Source organism: Stomoxys calcitrans, chromosome 3 (genome assembly GCF_963082655.1).
Source record: "Stomoxys calcitrans chromosome 3, idStoCalc2.1, whole genome shotgun sequence".
NCBI classification, from domain to species: Eukaryota; Metazoa; Arthropoda; class Insecta; order Diptera; family Muscidae; genus Stomoxys; species Stomoxys calcitrans.
In genome coordinates, this window is record NC_081554.1 from 84,923,351 (window position 1) to 84,946,137 (window position 22,787).

The 22,787-nt window shown below is 40.1% G+C and overlaps 1 protein-coding gene across 1 annotated transcript in view; it reads right to left on the bottom strand.

The window, feature by feature from the left end:
* LOC106090476 (putative uncharacterized protein DDB_G0277255) overlaps nucleotides 1–22,787 on the bottom strand; it is a 541,420-nt gene that overhangs the window by 357,731 nt on the left and 160,902 nt on the right. The window lies entirely within an intron of this gene.

A 22,787-nucleotide genomic window follows, 5' to 3' on the forward strand; every position in this document is an offset into this window, starting at 1 on the left:
ACACCTATTTTTTTTAATGTAGTCCACATGGGGCCATATTTGAATACAACAGCCATATAGACCGATCTTCCGATATAGGTTACTGAACTCACAAGAGGAGCATTTTTCACCCGATTTCGATAAAATTTGGCGCAGTGAGTTTTGGTAGACCCCTACCCATTCTTGTTATATGTGGTGCAGATCGAATCATATTTGGATATTACCTGCATTGGGTATATACCCGGTAGAACCAATCTCTACGCAAACTAAGCTGTAATTCTATTGGAAATAAGAAACAGGAGGCTAAAAATAACTCACTGTTTCAAATTTTAGCGAAATCGGTTAAAATAAAGCTTTTTGTGCTTCAGACCCTTTATCGGCAGATCGGTCTATATGACAGCTGTATCTAAATATGGTCCGATCTGTACCATATTTGGGACGGATGTTGGGATGCTTGAAACTGCTCACTATTCCAAATTTCAGCGAAACCCGACCCTTTATCGGGAGATCGGTCTATATGGCAGCTATATCTAAATATAGTCTGAGCCACATTTAGGTCAGATGTCGGGAGGCTTAAAATAATCCACTATTTTAAATTTCAGCGTAATCGTGCAATAAACAAAGCTTTTGTGGCCTTTAGACCCTTTATCGAGAGATCGGTCTATATGACAGCTATATCTAAATATAGTCCGAATTGAACTATGTTTAGGTCAGACGGGAGGCTGAAAAGAATCCTTTGTTGCAAATTTTAGCGAAATCGGGTAATAAATAAAGCGTTTATAGTCTTCAGACCCTTTATTGGGAAATCGGTCTATATGGCAGCTATAACTAAATATGAACCGATCTAATCCATATTTAGGTCAGATGTTGGGAGGCTCAAAACTACTCACAGTGTCAAATTTGAGCGAAATCGGTAAAAAATAATGCTTTTATGGCCTTCAGACCCTTTATCGAGAGATCGGTCTATATGGTAGATACATCTAAATATAGTCCACATTTGGTTCAGTTGTCGGGAAGCTTTAAACGACTCACTGTTTAAATTTAAGCAAAATTAGATGAAAAATAAAGTTTTTATGGGCATTAGATCCATTATCGGAAATTGGTCTATATAGCAGCTATATCCAAATATGGTGCGATTTGGCTTGTTCAAGGACTTAAAAAGCGTGCATCAAAAAGACGTATCTGTGCCAAATTTCAGCTCAATATCTCAATTTTTGAAGGTTCTAGAGTGATTACAGCAGACGGATGGACAGACGGATAGACGGACAGACACACGGACATCGTTAAGTCGTCTTAGAATTTTACGACGATCGGAAATATATATACTTTGTAGGGTCGGAAATTGATATTTCGATGTGTTGCGAACGGAATGACTAAATGAATATACCCCTATCCTACGGTGGTGGGTATAAAAAGTAAATCAATATAATTTGTTGGGTATGGCTTGTCCGTCTGTCTAATCATTTATCACGGGCCAAGTCGGTTTATATTTGGATTATTCCAAATTTACATCCAATTAGGCTGATATTTGGTAAGCCAACATTGAAGATACCAGTTATTGTAGGTATCAAAATGGATAAAGCCCTTATACCGATTTGACGTTTTGACCCTTTGAAATTCAATTTTTTTGCCAGATTTGGCCGTAATTTGGTATATGAAATACGTTTATTATTCGCGCGGACCAATACACTGATCCAATTCTTAGACCTGTGCTCCGGCTGTCCTGAGCCCTACAATATATCCACCTTTTCCTTAGCATATGGTTTATCTTGTCTCTAGGGACCCCCTTCTAGAGACAAGATAAACCTTCGCAAAATGATTTCGATATCTGACAAGGTAAAATACTTAGGAGTGATCTTGGAGAGGAAACTGAATTGGAAGTGTCACAGTGAGGAGCGTACTGAGAAGGCTCACAGATGTTGGGCACTATGTTGATGGGCCGTAGGCTCGAAATAGGGCCTGAATCCGAGAATTGGTAGTCCACTGGCTCTACAGGAGCTTGATTAGACCAATACTTATTTAGGCCTCAGTAGTTTGGTGGACTGCGATGGAGAAAAAGTGAAACGTTAGGGTAATAGAACAGGTTCAGAGAACATGCAATAGGCGGAGTGACGAGGATCACGCCCACCAGGGCAATGGAGAATATTTTAGATGTCCGACTCATTAACATACAGATTAAGTGTTAGGCAGCCACTGTAGCTATGAGACTTAAGGCGATGGGAGATTCGATAGAGGATAGGGGCAGGTCATACCATCGCAGTATAATAGAGGCGTCGACAGTAAACCAAACAAGTAAAAGCGTGCTAAGTTCGGACGGGCCGAATCTTATATACCCTCCACCATGGATCGCATTTGTCGAGTTCTTTTCCCGGCATCTCTTCTTAGGCAAAACAGGATATAAGAAAAGATTTGCTCTGCTACTAGAGCGATATCAAGATATGGTCCGGTTTGGACCACAATTAAATTATATGTTGGAGACCTGTGTAAAATGTCAGCCAATTCGAATAAGATTTGCGCCCTTTGGGGCTCAAGAAGTAAAATAGAGAGATCGATTTATATGGGAGTTGTATCGGCCTATAGACCGATTCAGACCATAATAAACACGTATATTAATGGTCATGAGAGAATCCGTCGTACAAAATTTCAGGCAAATCGGATAATAATTGCGACCTCTAGAGGCTCAAGAAGTCAAGATCCCAGATCGGTTTATATGGCAGCTATATCAGGTTATGAACCGACATGTACTTTATTTGACATAGTTGTTGAAAGTAACAATAAAAAACGTCTTGCTAAATTTCAGCCAAATCGGATAGAAATTGCGCCCTCCTTGAGGCTCAAGAAGTCAAGACCCAAGATCGGTTTATATGACAGCTATATAAGGTTATGGACCGATTTGAACTATACTTGGCACAGTTGTTGGATATCATAACAAAACACGTCGTGCAAAATTTCATTCCAATCGGATAAGAATTGCGCACTCTAGAGGCTCAAGAAGTCAAGACCCAAGATCGGTTTATACGGGAGCTATATCAAAACATGGACCGATATGGCCCATTTACAATACCAACCGACCTACACTAATAAGAAGTATTTGTGCAAAATTTCAAGCGGCTAGCTTTACTCCTTCGGAAGTTAGCGTGCTTTCACAGACAGACAGACGGACGGACGGACAGACGGACGGACATGGCCAGATCGTCATAAAATTTCACGACGATCAAGAATATATATACTTTATGGAGTCTCAGACGAATATTTCGAGTAGTTACAATCAGAATGACGAAATTAGTATACCCCCATCTTATGGTGGAGGGTATGAAAAGAATGGAAGAGGCTTTCTATCGGATACCTGAGACGATACTGGTGGTCGAGTGCGAGGAACTACTGCCCGTGTCACAGTCTTGGATTAACGGAACTCTAGTACATATTGCCATCCGGAAGAGCATGCTATACAGGTGGATACAAGCTAGGCGGCAAAGTAGGCCTGGGAGTCTACATTGGGAACGCAGGGACTGAGATCTGTTTTAAACAGCTTGACCATAATTCGTTCCTGCAGGCGGCGATCCGGGCGATCACGGAATGCGTGAGGTGGTGTGGAACTAATGCGAGGACGAATCCGCATCGTTTGGGTGCCGGACCATAACGCAGTAAGGGGTAATAAAAGGCAGACGACTTGGCGGTGAAGGCCTGATGAGTGCCGTCGATAAACTTGGTTAACCCGACGCCTTTCGGGTCGACTCAGTCCGATTTAAGGGCGTGGGCGAAAAACGCGACAGTCGGTAGGACGGCGAAAATTCGATGGGGTGATCCGGATCGTGAGAGGACGAGGCTATTACAGAAAGGTAGGAGGTCAGTATAGCTTTTGGGGTCATAACGGGACACAGGACTAAGAGCTCACTTATGCAAAATCGGTGCGGTATGTGATAGCATATGTAGGGCATTTGGAGAAGATGATGAGACATTGGAGCATTTCCTATGGCATTGCCCGGCTTTCGCGGTCAACTGACACCGGTACTTAGGTGGAGACACAATACCAGACATGATCCAACTTAGGCTGTAAAAAAAGACCCGTTATCTTGGAGTTTAAACTTGAATCGGAAAGCACTCATTGCTGGGTACTTGAACCCAAATTTTAATACCATATTCGTGTTGTGGTCTCCAAAACCTTTCATTTGATACCCTAATTGAGCCCATCGGACCACTTTCAGATTTGGGTGGCGTTTTTGCCTTAAAGGGGAGGGTCCGCCTTCACCCGATATCTAAAAATTTTATAGCCTATGTTCCCTTCCAGACAAACGTACACAATCTATGAAAATTTTTGGAAAATCAGTTCAGCCTAGTATCATATAGTCATAATGGGTCTAATGGGGTTTTTGAGGGGTGACATGACCCCCTATACTTCAATATGATTATGTATGCCAGATTCGAAATCTATTCCCGAATAACTTTCATTTGAGCCCCATATTGATATGAATGTCCAATACTTCTGTTTGGGCCAGTTTTGGGGTTGGGGCGGCCCGTTGGGTACTTAGACTCAAATTTCAATACCATATTTGTATTCTACTCTCCAATACCTTTCATTTGAAACCATTATTGTCCCGAACAGTCCACTTTTGATTTTGGGTTGTGTTTTTGGCATAAGTGGGAGGGTCCGTCCCCCTTCCGATACCGAGAAATTATATAGCCTTTGTTTCTTTCCAGACCAGCCTACACAATATGCGAAAATTTCGAGAAAACCGGTTCTGCCGTTTTTCAGTCTATACGGAACAAAAAAACCGAGTCCCATATATCCGTGATTGGCTAATGTGCCCATTTGGGCGTTTTGACATGAATTTGCATGCCAGATTCGTTATCTACTCCCGCATACTTTTCATTTGATACCTATATTGTCCTTATCCACTTTTGTCCACTTTTGATTTTGGGTGGTGTTTTTGGGGTAACGGTGGACCCTTCACCTTTATCGTCATATTAACCTATTTTAAGGGGGTTTGGGGCTGGGGCGGCCCCCCAGGTACTTGAACCCTACTTTTATTATGAAACTCATACTCTACTCTTGAATACCTTTCATTTGAATCCCATATTGTCCCGATCGGTTCACTTTTATTTTTGGGTAGTAAATTTTGGGTAAGGGGGAGGGTCCGCCCCCTCCCGATATGAAAAAATTATATAGCCTACGCTTCCCTCCAGATCAAACTACACAATCTGTGAAAATTTCATCGATGTAGGTCGTTGGGGATTGCAAATGGGCCATACTGGTTCAGATTTAGACATCAAAAACCCCTGGAAGTCGAATTTTTTGTCCGATTTTGCTGAAATTTTGCATATAGTGTTCTATTATGACTTCCAGCAACTGTGTTAAGTACGCTTTAAATCAGTCTATAACCTGATATTGTTCCCATATAAACCGATATCCTGATTTGAATTCTTGAGCCGCTGGAAGCCGCAATTTTTTTGAATTGGCTGAAATTTTGCATGTAGTGTTCTGTTATGACTTCCAACAACTGTGTCAACTACGGTCCAAATCGGTCTGTAGGTTTTCCCATATAAACCTACCTCACGATTTAATTTTTACCCGATTTGGCTAAAATTTTGCGTATAGCGTTCTGTTATAACTTTCAACAACTGCGCATAGTTGGGTTTAATTGGATCTATAACCGGATAAAGGTGGTTCTCAAGATTCGGTTCGGCCGAACTTAGCATGCTTTTACATGTTGAATATTAACATTGACCAAACGCGAACTGCCACAAGGATTGCCACAGCTTTTTGGGGATTAATTTTAACATGGCATTATAACTCACAAATATCGCCAGCACTATGATGGGATAACCATGTTGAAAATATGTTTTTGGTGCTCTCTCCAGGATTCGAACCCAATCTTTCAGCCACGGTTCAATGTAAAATATCCTTTGGAGAATTTCTAGCCTAAATGATTAATTTTTCTATGTGTAGACTACAACTATACCATTTGTTTTTTTTTTTCCGCTATATGTTTGTTGGTTGATGGTGGTTAAGCAGTACCAGTTTTTCCAGTCAAAGTGGGTGACAGCAAGGAGAAGTAAATGTTTTGCCCCGTTTACTAGGTTACCACTCGAGCATACATCCTCTTGTAACACCATTCGAACAAGGATGCTGTGCTTTCTGTAACGTACAATATGTAATTTTCTGCATCGATACAACCTCAGGAGCTTAGATGCATTTACTGGAGAGGGGGTTTGCTATTTTCCCTTTTTTTCGCCATTGAATGGAGCAAATTCTTGTTCCCCTTTTTTGCTGTTTGTTTTTCACATTTTTGCCATATTTCCTTTTTTACTCAGTCCCTTTTGCTTTAAGCTCAAAGCTCTGTTGTTAAGGATTCCAAGGAAACAAGGTGGGCGTTATAAAAGATGTATGGGGGTGGGGGAGGGCTGTGGTATGTGAGTTGTTAGGGAGTCGGTAGTGTGGATAGCAAATTTCTGGGTTGCCTGTTTGCGATATTAGTTATGTCAATATTTACTTTGAGTGAAATATTTATATTTGTTCGTTAGTTTCAACAATACTTTTTACCAGGGATTTCTTTTAAAGACTTCATTTTTGTGCAAAAGATTGAGCTGGCAGTTAAGGCAGGGGTTATAGTTTTATTTATAAACTCATTTCACCTACCGAAGTTTGCATAACCTTATTCATCTACTTAATAGTTTTTCTAATAAATTTGACAAAATTGCTTTGTCTCTTTCGAGTGCATGGAGTGCAATTGCAAAGTTTCGTTCTTGCAAAGGTTCTTAACGAGTCAGACTTAAATACTCCTTTGGCACAACTTTCGAAATAGCCAAGTCCTTTTGTCAAGGCGAAGAAATATGCTTCTTGGAAAACCCCTCGGCTTTAATTTTTCTTTTTTTCATCAGCAGCAATCGAGAAAGTTTCCCCTTGCAATTTCGGAGGAGCATATATATTTGCGTGGGAAAAAGAAAACGTTGCCAAAAGCAGGCACAACTTTTCTATTTTTCTGGACAAAATTATGAAATGATGGACCGTAGCATAAATAAATTGCAAGAAAATAGAAAAAGTTGCTTGCATTTACATAAATTTATTGTGAGTGGGTGAAAGTTTAAACGAATTTACAATGGGATGCTATAGCAAAGAGTTAAGCGGTGCCTCTATACAAGGAATATATAAACTAAGAAAATACTCAATCATCAGCTAACTGAAGGAAAGAAACAAAACGTGTATATCCTAATTCCCTGCTGGCAAAAGTATACGAGTGGGAAATATGAATTGAACTTGCATAAATTATTACAACAAGTACGGTCTAAGCTCATTGGAAGTATCCCTACTCATTGGGAGGGCGCAAACCTTGGTTTGGTGAATAAAGATGGACATCGCCCCAGCTCACAAAGGCGGCTGGTGTTGGAAGTTCATGATGGAACGCATGGTGAAAGTCTTAACCTATTTTGACCACCCTTTTTGAGGTGCAATCGCCTCGAAATGTAAAAAGCTTTAGGTTCCCTTATAAATGAAAACTACACTCTGTTGTTTATGAAATATAGTTTCTGAGAAATCGGGCTTGGGAGAAAGATGAGATATATTTAATATGAAAACAAACAAGTAAAAAAGCGTTAAGTTCGGCCGGGCCGAACTTTGGATGCCCACCACCTCGGGTATATATGTAAAACACCTTTCGTCAAAATCCGGGAAAAAATGCATACCTTATGTCCCATAGCAGTTATATCGAAATATGTTCCAATTTGGACCAAATACCAATAAGTACAAGTCATTGTTCAATTGTGTATAACAAAATAAACCGATATACGACACGGATGTCAAAAAGCCTAACATACGTCAATGTGTCAAATTTCAGTATAATCGGATTATAAATGCGCCATTTATTGGGCCAAGACTTTAAATTGCGATATCGGTCTATATGGCAGCCATATCCAAATCTGGACCAAATTGATGAAGGATGTCGAAGGGCCTAACGCAACTCACCTAAATTTCAGAAAATCGGACCTATCCGGGCCAAATTAAAGAAGGATGTCGAAGTGCCTAACACAACTTACTGTTCCAAAATTTCGCCGACATCGGACAATAAATGCGCTTTTTATGGCCCAAAACCTTAAATTGAGAGATCGGTCAATATGGCAGTTATATCCAAATCTGGACCGAACTGTGTCATATTGCAGAAGCATACCGTGGGGCTCAACCTAACTCACTGTCCCAAATTTCGGCGACATCGGACAATAAATGCCCCTTTTATGGGGCCAAGACTTAAAATCGAGAGATCGGTCTATATGGTAGCTATATCCAAATCTGAACCGATCTGTGCCAAATTGGAGAAGAGTGTCGATGTGCCTAATACGACTCACTGTCCCAAATTTCAGCAAAATCGGATAATAAATGTGGCTATATCCAAATCTGAACCGATCTAGGCAAAATTGAAGAAGGGTGTCGAAGTGCCTAACACAACACACTGTCCCAAATGTTGACAAAATCTGACAATAAATGTGCCTATTATGGGCGCAAGACTTTAAATCGATAGATCGGTCTATATGGCAGCTATATCCAAATTTGAACCGATTTGGGCCAAATTGAAGAAGGGTGTCGAAGGACCCAACACAACTCACTGTCCCAAATTTAACCGAAATCATAAAATAAATGTGGCTTTTATGGGCCTAAGACCCTAAATCGGTCTTTATGGCAGCTATATCCAAATCTGGAGCGATCTAGCGAAATTGATGAAGGGTATCGAGGGGCCTAACACAACTTACCGTCCCAAATTTTAGCAAAATCGGATAACAAATGTGGCTTTTACGGGCCAAAGACACTAAATCGGCGGATCGGTCTATAAGGGGGCTATATCAAGATATAGTCCGATATAGCGCATCTTCGAACTTAACCTGCTAATGGACAAAACAAGAATCTGTGCAAAGTTTCAGCTTAATATCTCTATTTTTAAAGACTGAAGCGTGATTTCAACAGACTGACGGACGGACATGGCTTGATCGTCTTAAATTTTTACGCTGATCAAGAATATATATAATTTATAGGGTCGGAAATGGAAATTTCGATGTGCTGCAAACGGAATGACAAATTGAGTATACGCCCATCCTTCGGTGGTGTGTATAAAAATATTTATTTTATTTGATTTGTTGACCTTGGTATGCAAAAAACAAAAAGCAAAAATAATTATATACTTCTATTTATCCATCAAAATATAAGGGTTATGACAAAGGTTAATTTTTAATTTTTTTATACCCTCAACCATAGGATGGGGGTATACTAATTTCGTCATTGTGTTTGTAACACCTCGAAATATGCGTCTAAAACCCCATAAATTATATATATTCTCGATCGTCATGTCATTTAAAGTCGATCTAGCGATGTCCGTCCGTCCGTCTATCTGTCGAAAGCACGCTTACTTTCGAAGGGATAAAGTAAGCCGCTTGAAATTTTTCCCAAATGCTTTTTATTAGTGTAGGTCGGTTGGGATTGTAAATGGACCAAATCGGTTCATGTATTGATATAAGCTGCCATATAAAGCGATTGAGCCTCTAGAGGGCGCAATTCTCGTCCGATTTGACTGAAATTTTGCATGAGGTGTTTTGTTACGACTTTCAATAATTGTGTTATGTATGGCGCAAATCGGTACATAACCTGATATAGCTGCCATATAAACCGATCTCGTATCTTGACTTCATGATCCTTTAGGGGGCAAAATTCGGGAGAATTTTTGTACAACGGTTTGTCTAAGACGGTTTGAATCGTTCATTAGCTTGATAGAAATGCAAATGAAAATTTGCCCATGAATATTCCATTAAGGAACAGGGGCAAAATTTTCACATACCAATGAGTGCAGTCCAATGCAAGTTTAAGCTCAATGATAAGGGACCTCCTTTTTATAGCCGAGTCTGGACGGCGTGCCGCAGTGCGACACCTCTTTTGAGGAGAAGTTTTTACATGCCATAGTACCTCACGAATGTCGCCAGCATTAGGATGGGATAACCACCGCTGAAAATTTTATGATGGTCTCTCCATGATTTATATCCTACAGCTCCCATATAAACCTATCTCCCCATTTTGCTTCTTGAACCTCTACAGTTCTTATTCAATATTCTTTGTTTGCCTTAAAAGATATACCGCTCATAGAAATCGACAAATGCGATCCATGGTGGAGGGTATATAAGATTCGGCTCGGCCGAACTTTGCACGCTCTTACTTGTTTTTATATCAAACCACCCCGTTATTTTAAAACAAGTAAAAACGCACTAAGTACGGCCGGGCCGAATCTTACATATCCTCCACCATGGATTGCAGTTGTCAAGTTCTTTGAATGACTTTTTCAAATTGAACAAGTAAAAAGGCATTAAGTTCGGCCGGGCCGAACTTGGGATACACACCACCTCGGGTATATACGTTAACCCCTTTTCGCCATAACCCGGTGAAAATTGGATAACTTATGCACCCAAATTCGGCACGAAAATTAAATGGTTTAATAACTATAATAACGATATAACGAATAATATATAACGCTTTTGTGAACTTCAGACCCTTAATCGGCATATCGGCCTATATGACAGCTATACCTAAATACAGTCCGATCATAACCATATTTGGGTCAGATGGCGGGTGCCCTAAAACAATTTTCTGTTTCAAATTTCAGCGAAATTGCATAAAAAGTAATGCTTTTATGGGCATCAGACCCTTCATCGGCAGATCGGTTTATCTGGCAGCTACATCTAAATATAGTCCGATCCAAACCACAGTTGGGTCAGCTGTTGGTAGGCCTAAAACGACTCAGTGTTTTAAATTTCAGCAAAATCGGATAAAAAGTAAAGCTTTTATGGGCGTCAGACCCTTTATCGGCAGATCGGTCTATATGGCAGCTATATCTATATCTAAATATAGTCCGATCTGAACCATACTTAAGTCAGATATAGGGAGGCTTACAATAACCCACTGTTTCAATTTTCTGCGAAATTGGGCAATAAATAAAGTTTTTATGGGCTTCAGACCCTTTATCGGCAGATCGGTCTATATGGCAGCTATATCTAAATATAGTCTGATCTGAATCATATTTGGGTCAGTTGTGAGGAAGCCTTAAGCTACTTATAGTTTAAAATTTCAGCGAAATCGGATGAAAAATAAAGCATTTATTGTCATTAAACCCTTTATCGGAAAATCGGTCTATATAGCAGCTATATCCAAATATGGTCCGATTTGGCCTGTTCAAGAACTTAGCCAGCGTGCATCAAAAAGACGTTACTGTGCCAAATTTCAGCTCAATATCTCAATTTTTTAAGGCTCTAGAGTGATTACAACAGACGGACGGACGGACGGATGGACAGTCGAACAGACGGATAGACGGACCGACACACGGACATCGTCAAATCGTCTTTGAATATTCTTTGTAGGGTCGGAAATTGATATTTCGATGTGTTGCAAACGGAATGACTAGTTGAAAATATACCCCCTATCCTACAGTGGTAGGTATAAAAATCGGTTCAAATTTAGATATAGTTCCCATATATATCTTCCATCCGAAATGCCATCTTAAAGCTATTGTCAATTATAATCTGAATCGGTCTGGGGCCTGATATAGCTCCCATATAAACCGAACTCCCTATTTTACTTTTTGAGCCCATAAAGGGCGCAATTGTTATTCGAATTGGCTGCAATTTTACACAATGACTTCTCATAATGTCTCCAACATTCAGTTCAATTATGGACCAAATCAAACCATATCTTGATATTATAGATCCAACATCATAGCAAGTATTTTCTTTTATCCTTTGCTTTCCTAAAAATGGATATCGGGAACAGAACTCGACAAATGCGTACCTTGGTGGAGGGTATATAAGATTCGGCCCGGCCGAACTTAGCACTTTTTATACCCACCACCGAAGGATGGGGGTATATTCATTTTGTCATTCCGTTTGCAACACATCGAAATATCCATTTCCGACCCTATAAAGTATATATATTCTTGATCAGCGTAAAAATCTAAGACGATCTAGGCATGTCCGTCCGTCTGTCCGTCTGTCTGTTGAAATAACGCTACAGTCTTCAAAAATAGAGATATTGAGCTGAAATTTTGCACAGATTCTTTTTTTGTCCATAAGCAGGTTAAGTTCGAAGATGGGCTATATCGAACTATATCTTCATATAGCCCCCATATAGACCGATCCGCCGATTTAGGGTCTTAGGCCTATAAAAGCTACATTTATTATCCGATTTTGCTGAAATTCGGGACAGTGAGTTTTGTTAGGCCCTTCGACATCCTTCGTCAATTTGGCTCAGATCGGTTCAGATTTGGATATAGCTGCCATATAGACCGACCCTCCGATTTAGGGTCTAAGGGCCATAAAAGCCACATCTTTTATCCGATTCCACTGAAATTCGGGACAGTAAGTTGTGTTAGGCCCTTCGACATCCTTTGTCAATTTGGCCCAGATCGGTCCAGATTTGGATATAGCTGCCATATAGACCGATCCTCCGATTTATGGTCTAAGGCCCATAAAAGCCACATTTATTACCCGATTATGCTGAAATTTGGGACAGTGAGTTTTGTTAGGGCCTTCGACATCCTTCGTCAATTTGGCTCAGATCGGTTCAGATTTGGATATAGCTGCCATATAGACCGACCCTCCGATTTAGGGTCTAAGGGCCATAAAAGCCACATCTTTTATCCGATTCCACTGAAATTCGGGACAGTGAGTTGTGTTAGGCCCTCCGACATCCTTTGTCAATTTGGCCCAGATCGGTTTAGATTTGGATATAGCTGCCATATAGACCGATCCTCCGATTTATGGTGTTAGGCCCATAAAAGCCACATTTATTACCCGATTTTGCTGAAATTTGGGACAGTGAGTTGCGTTAGGCCCCTCGACATCTTTCTTCAATTTGGCCCAGATCGGTTCAGATTTGGATATAGCTGCTATATAGACCGATTTCTTGATTTAAGGTTTTGGGCCCATAAAATGCTCATTTATTGTCCATGTCGCCGAAATTTGGGACAGTGAGTTAAGTTAAGCTCCTTGACATACATCTGCAATATCGCACAGATCGGTCCAAATTTAGATATAGCTGCCATATAGACCGATATCTAGGTTTTAGGTTTTGGGGCCATAAAGACGCATTTATTGTCCGATGTCGCTGAAATTTGAGACAGTGAGTTTAGTTAGGCTCTTCGACGTCCTTCTTCAATTTTGCCCAGATCGATCCAGATTTGAATATAGCTGCCATGTAGACCGATCTCTCGATTTAAAGCCTTTGCCCCATAAAAAGCGCATTTATAATCCAATTTCACTGAAATTTTACATAGTAACTTTCGTTAGGCTTTTCAACATCCGTGTTGTATATGGTTCAGATCGGTTAATTTTTAGATATAGCTACTGTACTTATTAGTATTTGGTCCAAATCGGAACATGTTTTGATATAACTGATATGGGTCATAAGGTGTGAAATTTTCACCGAATTTTGATGAAAGGTGGTTTACATATATACCCGAGGTGGTGGGTATCCAAAGTTCGGCCCGGCCGAACTTAACGCCTTTTTACTTGTTTTTATATCAAACCACTCCGTTATCTTAAAAAAGAACTATAATCGGGAGATCGGTTTATTTGTGAGCTATATAAAGTTATAAACCGATTTAGATCATACTTGGCACTGCTATCGGAAGTCATAGCAAACTTCATGCAGAATTTCAACCAAATCGAAAAGTCAAGATACGAAATCGGTTTATATGGCAGCTATATCAGGTTATGAACCAATGAGGATTATAAATAGCATAGTTGTTGGAAGTCAAAACAAAACCCCTCATACAAAAATTCAGCCAAATCAGATAAGAATTGCGCCCTCTAGAGGATCAAGAAGTTAAAATCCAAGACCGGCATATATGGTGGCTATATCATAACATGGACCCTTATGGCCCATTTGCAGTCCCAACCGACTTAAACTAATTGGAAGTATTTGTGCAAAATTTTAAGCGTCCGCCTAGACGGACGGACGGACATGGCTTAATTGACTTAGAATGTCAAGACAATCAATAATATATATCAGATCAAGAGGAGTATTTTGATGTATTACAAACGGATTGACGAAATTCGTATATCCCCATGCTATGGTGGAGGGTATAAAAATAATTTTTCACATGGGAATGGCTCCAGAAATGTTAGACGGTGTTAACTGGTAATCAATCACTGTTATAGAGTTGTGATAGTTATAATGGTACGGCATGGAGAGCATAGCCTAAAAGACTTGATCAAATATCAAGGTTTTGTTCACAATTTTCTTGATTGGTTTACCATATAATATTTTAAGCCGCTTGCCAATAGCATCATGAAAGTAATTCCCGGAACTGTGAAAGAATAGTGTATGACTTTGCATTATGAGTATGTATCCTCTTACTCGTCATATATAACTTCAAATATTGTTTGTTATTTTCTCTTTGTGTGCTTCTTTACACAGCTAGTGTTTATTTTTCTTTGTGCATAAAAAACGATTTGCGAATTTGTTTATTTTCTTTGGCTTTTTGCTTTTCTTCCTCTAAAATAGGATTTGAAGTGGACAAATTTAGATCCCATACAATTGGCATTGGTGGAAAAGCAAAAAGATTCCCACTTGGTTCTGAGAAAAATATAGTTTGTATTATTTGAAATAATGCAAAAAAAAAAAAATTTATATATTTTTGTTTTTCTTTGTTTTTGGCAAGTTTGATACTTATTTGGTACTTTAAGCTTCTTAAAAATTAATATATGAACAAATTGAGGAATTGCAATTTTATTACAAAGAATTTTGTTCAATAGCTCCTTCAAAGAAAGTTGAAATTGCAAAGAGAACGAAATTCTTTAGTTTGACAAGAGTGGGGACAACACTCAAATAGAAAAGAATATCGGGTAAACGATATATTGTAGATAGCTGGTAAATTTTTAAACTTCGGTTTCAATAATTTTTTAAAGCACAGAAAAGAAGAACTATGTCTTAACAGTACGTGCTGTTTTATTTTATTTTTTTAATGGTAAGATCCCTAAATGACGTAGAAAATTTTCATAAAGCTAACATATTCATAAAACCTGTAAGGAAAGGCAAAAGTCGGGCGGTGCCGACATTATAATACCCAACACCTATCCTATAAATACAAAAGGGGGGCTATATCTAATTCTGAACCAACTTTGATGGTCCTCGGCGGATGTATTCAGATAGTTTATTAAAATTACTGTATCAAATTTCAAGCAAAGCAAATATGTTCAAAATGTTATAACTACGGTGGACAAATGACAAAAAATTATTCTAGATGTGACGAACATATAGATGGGATCTATATCTAAATCTGAACCGATTTCGATCAAACTAAATGGATATTGTGGAAGACGTCGAGGAAAGCGTTGTACAAAATTTTGGGAAGATTGGTCAATAAATGCGCTTGCAGTGGGTCTAGAAGTGAAAATCGGGCGACATATATTAGGTTGCCCAAAAAGTAATTGCGGATTTTTCATATAGTCGGCGTTAACAAATTTTTCCACAGCTTGTGACTCTGTAATTGCATTCTTTCTTCTGTCAGTTATCAGCTGTTACTTTTAGCTTGCTTTAGAAAAAAAGTGTGAAAAAGTATATTTGATTAAAGTTCATTCTAAGTTTTATTAAAAATGCATTTACATTCTTTTAAAAAAAACCGACATATGACAGCTATATCTAAATCTGAACCGATTTCTATGAAATTTACTAGTAATATCGAAAGTCATAAGACAGTCCTTCCTGCCAAATTTCGAGAGAATCGGTCAACAAGTGATCATTTTATTGTTATATCTTGATATTATAGATCCAATATCATAGCAGTCATAGGAAAATCCTTCCTGCCAAATTTTGAGGGAATCTGTTAACAAATGACCATATTATTGCTGTATTACTGCAAATCGGACGAACGTATATATGGGAGCTATGTCCAAAGTTGAACCGATTTTTTCCAATTTCAATAGGCTTCGTCTCTAGGCCGAAAAACATTCTCGTATCAAATTTGAACACGATCGGATGAAAATTGCGACCTCTAGTTTGTACACAAATTAAAATGGACAGAGAAGCCGTTAATCTCCTTCTTACATTCAAAGACTGTTCGTGATTTTACCGTTCTGGTTATTATTGCCCTTATGGCCTGTTTACTGTCCATAAAGATGTTCACACGCCACGTCGTCGCGTTAGCACTACACCTCCTCGTATATACTGTGATCGCCGTATCTCCGACTGCAGGTCAGTATTGAAGTCAGGCAGTCTAAAACAGATCTCAGTCCTAGGGTTTTCAATGTAGACCCCTAGGCCCAATATGTTCTCTATCTTTGATCCATCCGTGTAACATGATCTTCCAGATGGCAATACTAGGGTTCTGTCAATCCAATACTGTGCCGCTGGCAGCAGTGCCTCCCACTCGACCTCAAGTTTCGTCTCAATTATCCTATCGGAAACCTCTTCCTTTCCTTTCAGGTTTCCTATCGTTGCCTCGATTATACCGCGATGGTATGAGCTGCTCCTATCCTCAATCCATTCTCCCATCGCCTTAAATTGCACAGCCACAATGGTTGCCTCACACTTAATCTGCATGTCTATGGGTCGGATATGTATTCTTTTTTATACACAACCTCGTGCAGGGCAGTCTCCACCGACATAGGAATGCTGTTTGTATTGAAGCAGTTTGCTGAATGTCATACTCTTTATCATGGTGTCCACAGTGAGTTCCATGGTTTTGAGTAAAAAGGAATGTAAGGCTGATAGGCCTTTGGGGTCGCATAACTTGCCATGCCGGGCTTGGGTATAAACACCACCCTTGCCTCCTGTCAGGCTTTCGGAGTCTATGCAAGTCCTAGGCACACAGTGAAAATAGTGGCCAGATGAGGGCCAGATAGTCGGCCTCCTTTTGTATTAACGCCGAAAATATTCCATAAGGATGGGGTAACTTTAATGGTTTGACGCTTCTCAAGGCTTCCTTTACAATAAATTCCGTTATGATAAACCTTCGATCAACCTCATTATTCCAAGATTCCGGTGTCCGGAGAGTCCCGTCGTATCCTGTGGAAAATTGGTTTTCATCAAAAGCCTCAACGTGTGCTCCGTTGTCTCTGCTCTCACCCTCATGTCGTCTACTAACATTTCAGTTTGGACATGAGTTTTTGAGAGAAAAAATTTTTATATTGGCGGCGTCATTAACGCTATCGACCTGTTCGCAGAAAAGCTTCCAGGAGGCACTTTGCAGCTTTGGTAATCTTATTGTAATCCTTGGGTCGTGTGTTGTGCATAACCCAGTAAATTTCCGCTTTTCCAAGTCCGCTGACCTCTTTCCCAATGTTGCGAATCTCCTGGTCACCCAGGGTTTCCCTTGGGCTGATTTTGTTTCTCGAAGAGGACGATTTTCCTCGAAAGACTCCACTAGTGCGGTCGTAGTCCTATTGACATTGTCGTCTAGGTCTTCTATGCTTGGACAATCTAAATGATCCTGACCAAGAAAATTTTCGTCGGTTGGTTATCAACTTATTACGGAAAATTATCGGATTCGGCGCTGGTCGTGCTATTCTATACCTAATGTAGCGATGGTCTGAGAAGGAATGCTTCTCGAAGACCCTCCAATCCTTAACCTCATCGACTAGATTTTCCGAACATATTGTCACATCTAAAAAATCCTCCGTAATCCTATTAACAAAGTTAACGGTTTTATTAATATTAAGCGTTATTAGGTCGTTAGGTTAGGTTATGTTAGTTTGAAAAGAGGGTACAGATATTAATCCGCCCCATGCCACTATAGCCAGTAATCGGCTTGTTGTGCGCTCTAAAAACTATAAAGTAACCTCTAAAAAAAAGTAACCTTTGAGAAGCCGTTGTATAAAATTTTTTCCAAATCGGATGAGAATTGCGCCCTCTAGAGGCTCAAGAAGTCAAGATCCCAGATCGGTTTATATTGCAGCTATATCAGGTTATAGACCGATTTGCGCCATACAGTTATTCGAAGTCATAACAAAACATCTCATGCAAAATTTCAGTTAAATCAGATAAGAATGCGCTCTATGTGTTCAAGAAGTCAAGATCCAAGATAGGTTTATATGACAGCTATACCATATTATAAACCTATTTGAATCGTACTTAACACAGTTGTTGGAAGTGAAAGCAGAACTCCACGTTTCAGTCAAATCTGATGAGAATTGCGCCCTCAAAATGCCCAAGAATTCAAGACCCAAGATCGATTTATATGATAGCTATATCAAAACATGGACCGATTTGGCCTGTTTACAATCCCAACCGACCTACACTAATAAGAAGTATTTTTGCAGAATTTCAAGCGGCTAGCCTTACTCCTCCGAAAGTTTGCGAGCTTTCAACAGACAGACGGTCGGATATTTCTAGATCGACTTAAAATGACATGAAGATGAAGAATGTATATACTTTATGGGGTCTCAGACGCATATTTCGAGGTGTTACAAACAAAATGGCGAAATTAGTATACACCCATCCTATGGTGGAGGCTATAAAAAAAGTTTTATGTGGCAGCTTTATCATTATGGACTAATTTAGACCAAATCTGGCACAGTTGTAGAAAATCATTACAAATCGCCACGTACATAAATCCAGCCAAATCGATTTAAAGTTGCACCATCCGAAGGCTCAAGAAATCAAATCGGGAGATCAGTTTATATAAGTGCTATATCAGCCTATGAATCAATTTGGACAATACCTGGCACAATTATTGCAGGTCATAACAAAACACTACCTTTAAAATTTCACCCAAGTCGGTTGAAAACTGCGCCCTCTAGCGGCTCCAGAAGTCAACTCGGTAGATCGGATTATATGGGAGATATATTAGGTTATGGACAAATTTCGACCCAATCTGGCACAATTGTTTGCCATGTCATGATAAAATACCACCATCAAAATTTCGGCCAAATCGGTTTAGCCAGGTCAATGTCAATAATTTTCTTGGACTTGGGACCACTGTGTGGTGGGGCCTCTCCACGAAATGAAATCCTGGCTACCGGCCTGATGTCAGCTAGACCTAACCACGGACCAATTTGGTACATTTATCATCCCAACGGATCTGCAGCTTTACACCTTCGAAAGTTAGCGTGCCATTGACAAGCAGGCAGATGGACGGACAAGGCTAAATCGATTAAAAATTTCAAGACGATCAAGAATATTTGCACTTGGTTGGGTCTGGGATCAATGTTTCAATGACTTACAAACGGAATGACGAAATTGGTATGCCCTCATGCCATGGTGAATGCTATAAAAATGAAACGTGCAATCGTACCCGTATATTGCATACCATAATTTTTTCCAAAATAATTTATGCGAGTTTGTGTTTCTTTAACTTGGTTATATATAAAACAAAACAACAAAAAAAAAAACGGCAAAAATTTTTTCTCCTTTTCCACTTAAGTCCCATATCCGGGCAAAATGTGACTTTTGGCACTGGGCTTTTAGAAATATTCCATTATGAGTCTTGCGGCTTTTACTTCTGTTTGCAAAACTTGTTATCAGAAGAAATGTTACTGCAACTACCTAAAAACACTTAACTGGGTTAGTAAGTGGAAAACAAAATCTAAAAAAACCTATGGACAAACACACACAAACTTCGTTGACTGCGCCACCGTCAAATGTTTATAGTTTTCTAGTTTTTGTGGATGAAATATGGCTGTGGTATTTTTGAAGTGAACTTACTCGGCACCTTTAACTCTCGCGCAAAGGCATAAGCATTAGAAAGGAATTTTTCCTTGCCCCAGCATCCATTTGCACATAGCTAAAATCTCAAACAGAACTTTAGCAACATTGGCAGCAGTTTGGCTTCGCATACAGATTTAAATTCTGTGCTAAAGAAAGGGGAACCAGGAAAAATGTTTCCTAGTCCGATTATGTAAGTCCCCTAAAAATATGCTTCAAATATTGTTTGCCGTTGTGAAAAGGCAGGCATTCAAGGACATGTTAGAATTTATGCATCCATCCCTGTGTTGCCTTTATTTCACACAAAAAGTTCGCCAAAAACTTTGAGATGAATTTCAAACGAGAAATGGCAACCGAAATAAACTGCATTTCAAAAAAGGATGCATGGGAAGGAAAGGAAGCTATTAAGAATTGCTGCAAATTTATTAACAATTCAACAAATAAAGGAGAGCATGGCGAAGGAATGAACGAAATGTGTGCTGTTATAAACCGAAGTCAATGCACTTTTAAATGTTTAAACAGATACGGAAATTTAGTAAGGATCAAATGAGAACGAGTTAAGTTAGACGGAGCCTGGTCTTGTATAATCAACCCCCAGTGAGGATATTTTCTACGAACGCCTAGAAAGAGAATATGACCGGTGTCCCGCCCATGATATTCAAATTGTTCTGTGAAATTTTAATGGAATAATGGGGAAGGAAAATATCTTTGGCCTAACAGTAGGAAAATTTTCCCTGCACCAAGAAACTTCCGATAATGGATTGAGGCTTATAGACTTCGCCGCGGCAAAAAACATGATAGCTAGCAGCACCAGATTCCAACATCGAAGGATTCACACGTCCATAGGGCTGTAACTCGTTGAAGTTCCGAGAAACCAAATCGATCATGTTGTGATAGATGGAAGATATTCAACCAGCGTGTTTGGTTCGTCCATCCCAGGGGAGAACATCGATTCGTATCATTACCTTGTTGCAGCAAAGGTCCAAAGGACATTCCTTGTTGCAGCAAAGGTCCGCACCGGTCCAAGTGTATCGAGAAACGTATCGTCTGATACTGCACGGAAGCTGGATGTCGGAAAGCTGCAAACACAACAGGTGGCTACCGCATACTTCACTCGGTCGAAACAAATGCTCCATTAAAGCTCTCATAGTATAGCAACGCAATTCCAACCATTGCCAAGTCCATTGAAGAGCCGCAATACTCATATTTGGGTACCAAAGGCCTTCGCCAAGGTACGAGCGAAGGAGAGCTATCGAGAGAAAAGGAGAGATAAGAAAGCGTTTCTAGGCCCGATAGACCCTGCTCTGGGTAAATCCCTTCCACAGATCCAATCCCTGAAATAGCTGGCCAGAACGAGGTTCACGTATTAGTAACCCGGCTGAACAAAAATAGGCCAAATGGAGCCGATGGGTTGCCGAATGTACAAATCGTCTACGCAATCCGAAACAAGTAAGAGACTGCTAAGTTCGTCCCGGCCCAATCTTATTTACCCTCCACCATGGATCGCATTTGTCGAGTTCTATGCGCGGTATCTCTTTTTAGGTAAATAAGTATGGTATTGGAGCTATATCAAGCTATGGTCCAATTGGGAGATCGGTTTATATGGGAATCACGATTCAGATTTCCTACCGACCGTTTTGACGTTCCACTATGTTTCAGTATCAACAGCCCAGATGAATCCCTAGATCCATCAGCTCTATTATGACCATTGAATTCAACCAAAGGCGCATATGACACTAGCTCCACATCGTCATCGTCCACGGCCATTGTCCTCTGCTGCACCTCTGAGAGATTGTCGACCACTGCATTTGCCTTCGCCTGCTCTGATGATGGATGTCCCCCATCAAGCCCTATAATACCGCCAATACTTTTCTGCCTCATGGCTGCAGAATAACCTTCAGCTTTTGAAACATATAGCATCCCGGTTTAATGGCGTTCAAGATTCCCAATATGGCTTGCTCCTCAAACAAACAATCGTTACAATTAATAGCTCCTAGAGTCCTGTCGTCATGCTGATAAAGTATCCTATGTTTCCTTTTTCTGATTAAAAGGAAGAAAACTGTAGTGTGTCCAATTCAACCTTCAGCAGGTCCGCCTTATGGTCCGAGTCAATCTCATGCAGCCCGTTGTACGTACCGGATTGACCCGATGGAGTTCTCCAACGGCAAGGGCTGCCGCCTCAGTGAACAACACACTGCTACAACAACAACAACATGGTCCGAGTCATAGGCCAGATTTGGCAATAACTCTCCGACCCAACAGCCTTGAGCCCACTTGTTATCATAAAGACATCTATATATGATCTACAGGTCATGATAGATCTCGAGAGTCCTGCTGTTGGCCAAATCATCATCATAGGGCTTGTCCTCAGCCCATCGTTTAGGGATCTATCACTCCGATTTACGTCTGTGTCTCCCTAATCCACATGTTTGGCATTCAGGCCTCCCGCAAATACCGCTTCATTTGGTACTATTATGTCCAGCATTTTGTCAATGGAGGCCACCGTGGCGCAGAGGTTAGCATGTCCTCCTACGAAGCCGAACGCCTGTGTTCAAATCGCGTCGTGAACATCAACAAAATTTTCAGCGATGGTTATCCGTTACTGATGCTGGCTACATTTTTAAGGTATACTGGCTTGTTAAAAACTTCTCTAGCATGTGCTGTCGCTATGCGGCACGCCGTTTGGACTCGGCATGAAAAAGCAGGCCCCTTACCATTGAGCTTAAACATTCGTCGGACTGCACTCATTGATATGAGAGAAGTATCCCCTGTTCCTTAATGGACTATGACTCGGCACCCAAACGATGCGTATTGTGCCATCCTCAGAGAAGGCGTTTATTTCCTCCTTACACTCCAACACTGTTCGTGACCTTAGCCACTCAGTTAAAATCTAAAGTCGTTCATAAGTAAGAATCAGAAAGAATCTCTCCGAACCATTCAATACCAAACGAGGTTTGAGGTAAGGATACAACCTATCATATGATCTCTTTAATATCCTTCTGGAGAAGATTATACGAGATGCAGATGTGAATAGATATGGCACACTACTCATAAGAGAACATGTGCTACTCGCCTATGGCGGTGACATCGATATCATGGGCCGGTCACCGTAAGTATTGGGTTGCCCAAAAAGTAATTGCGGATT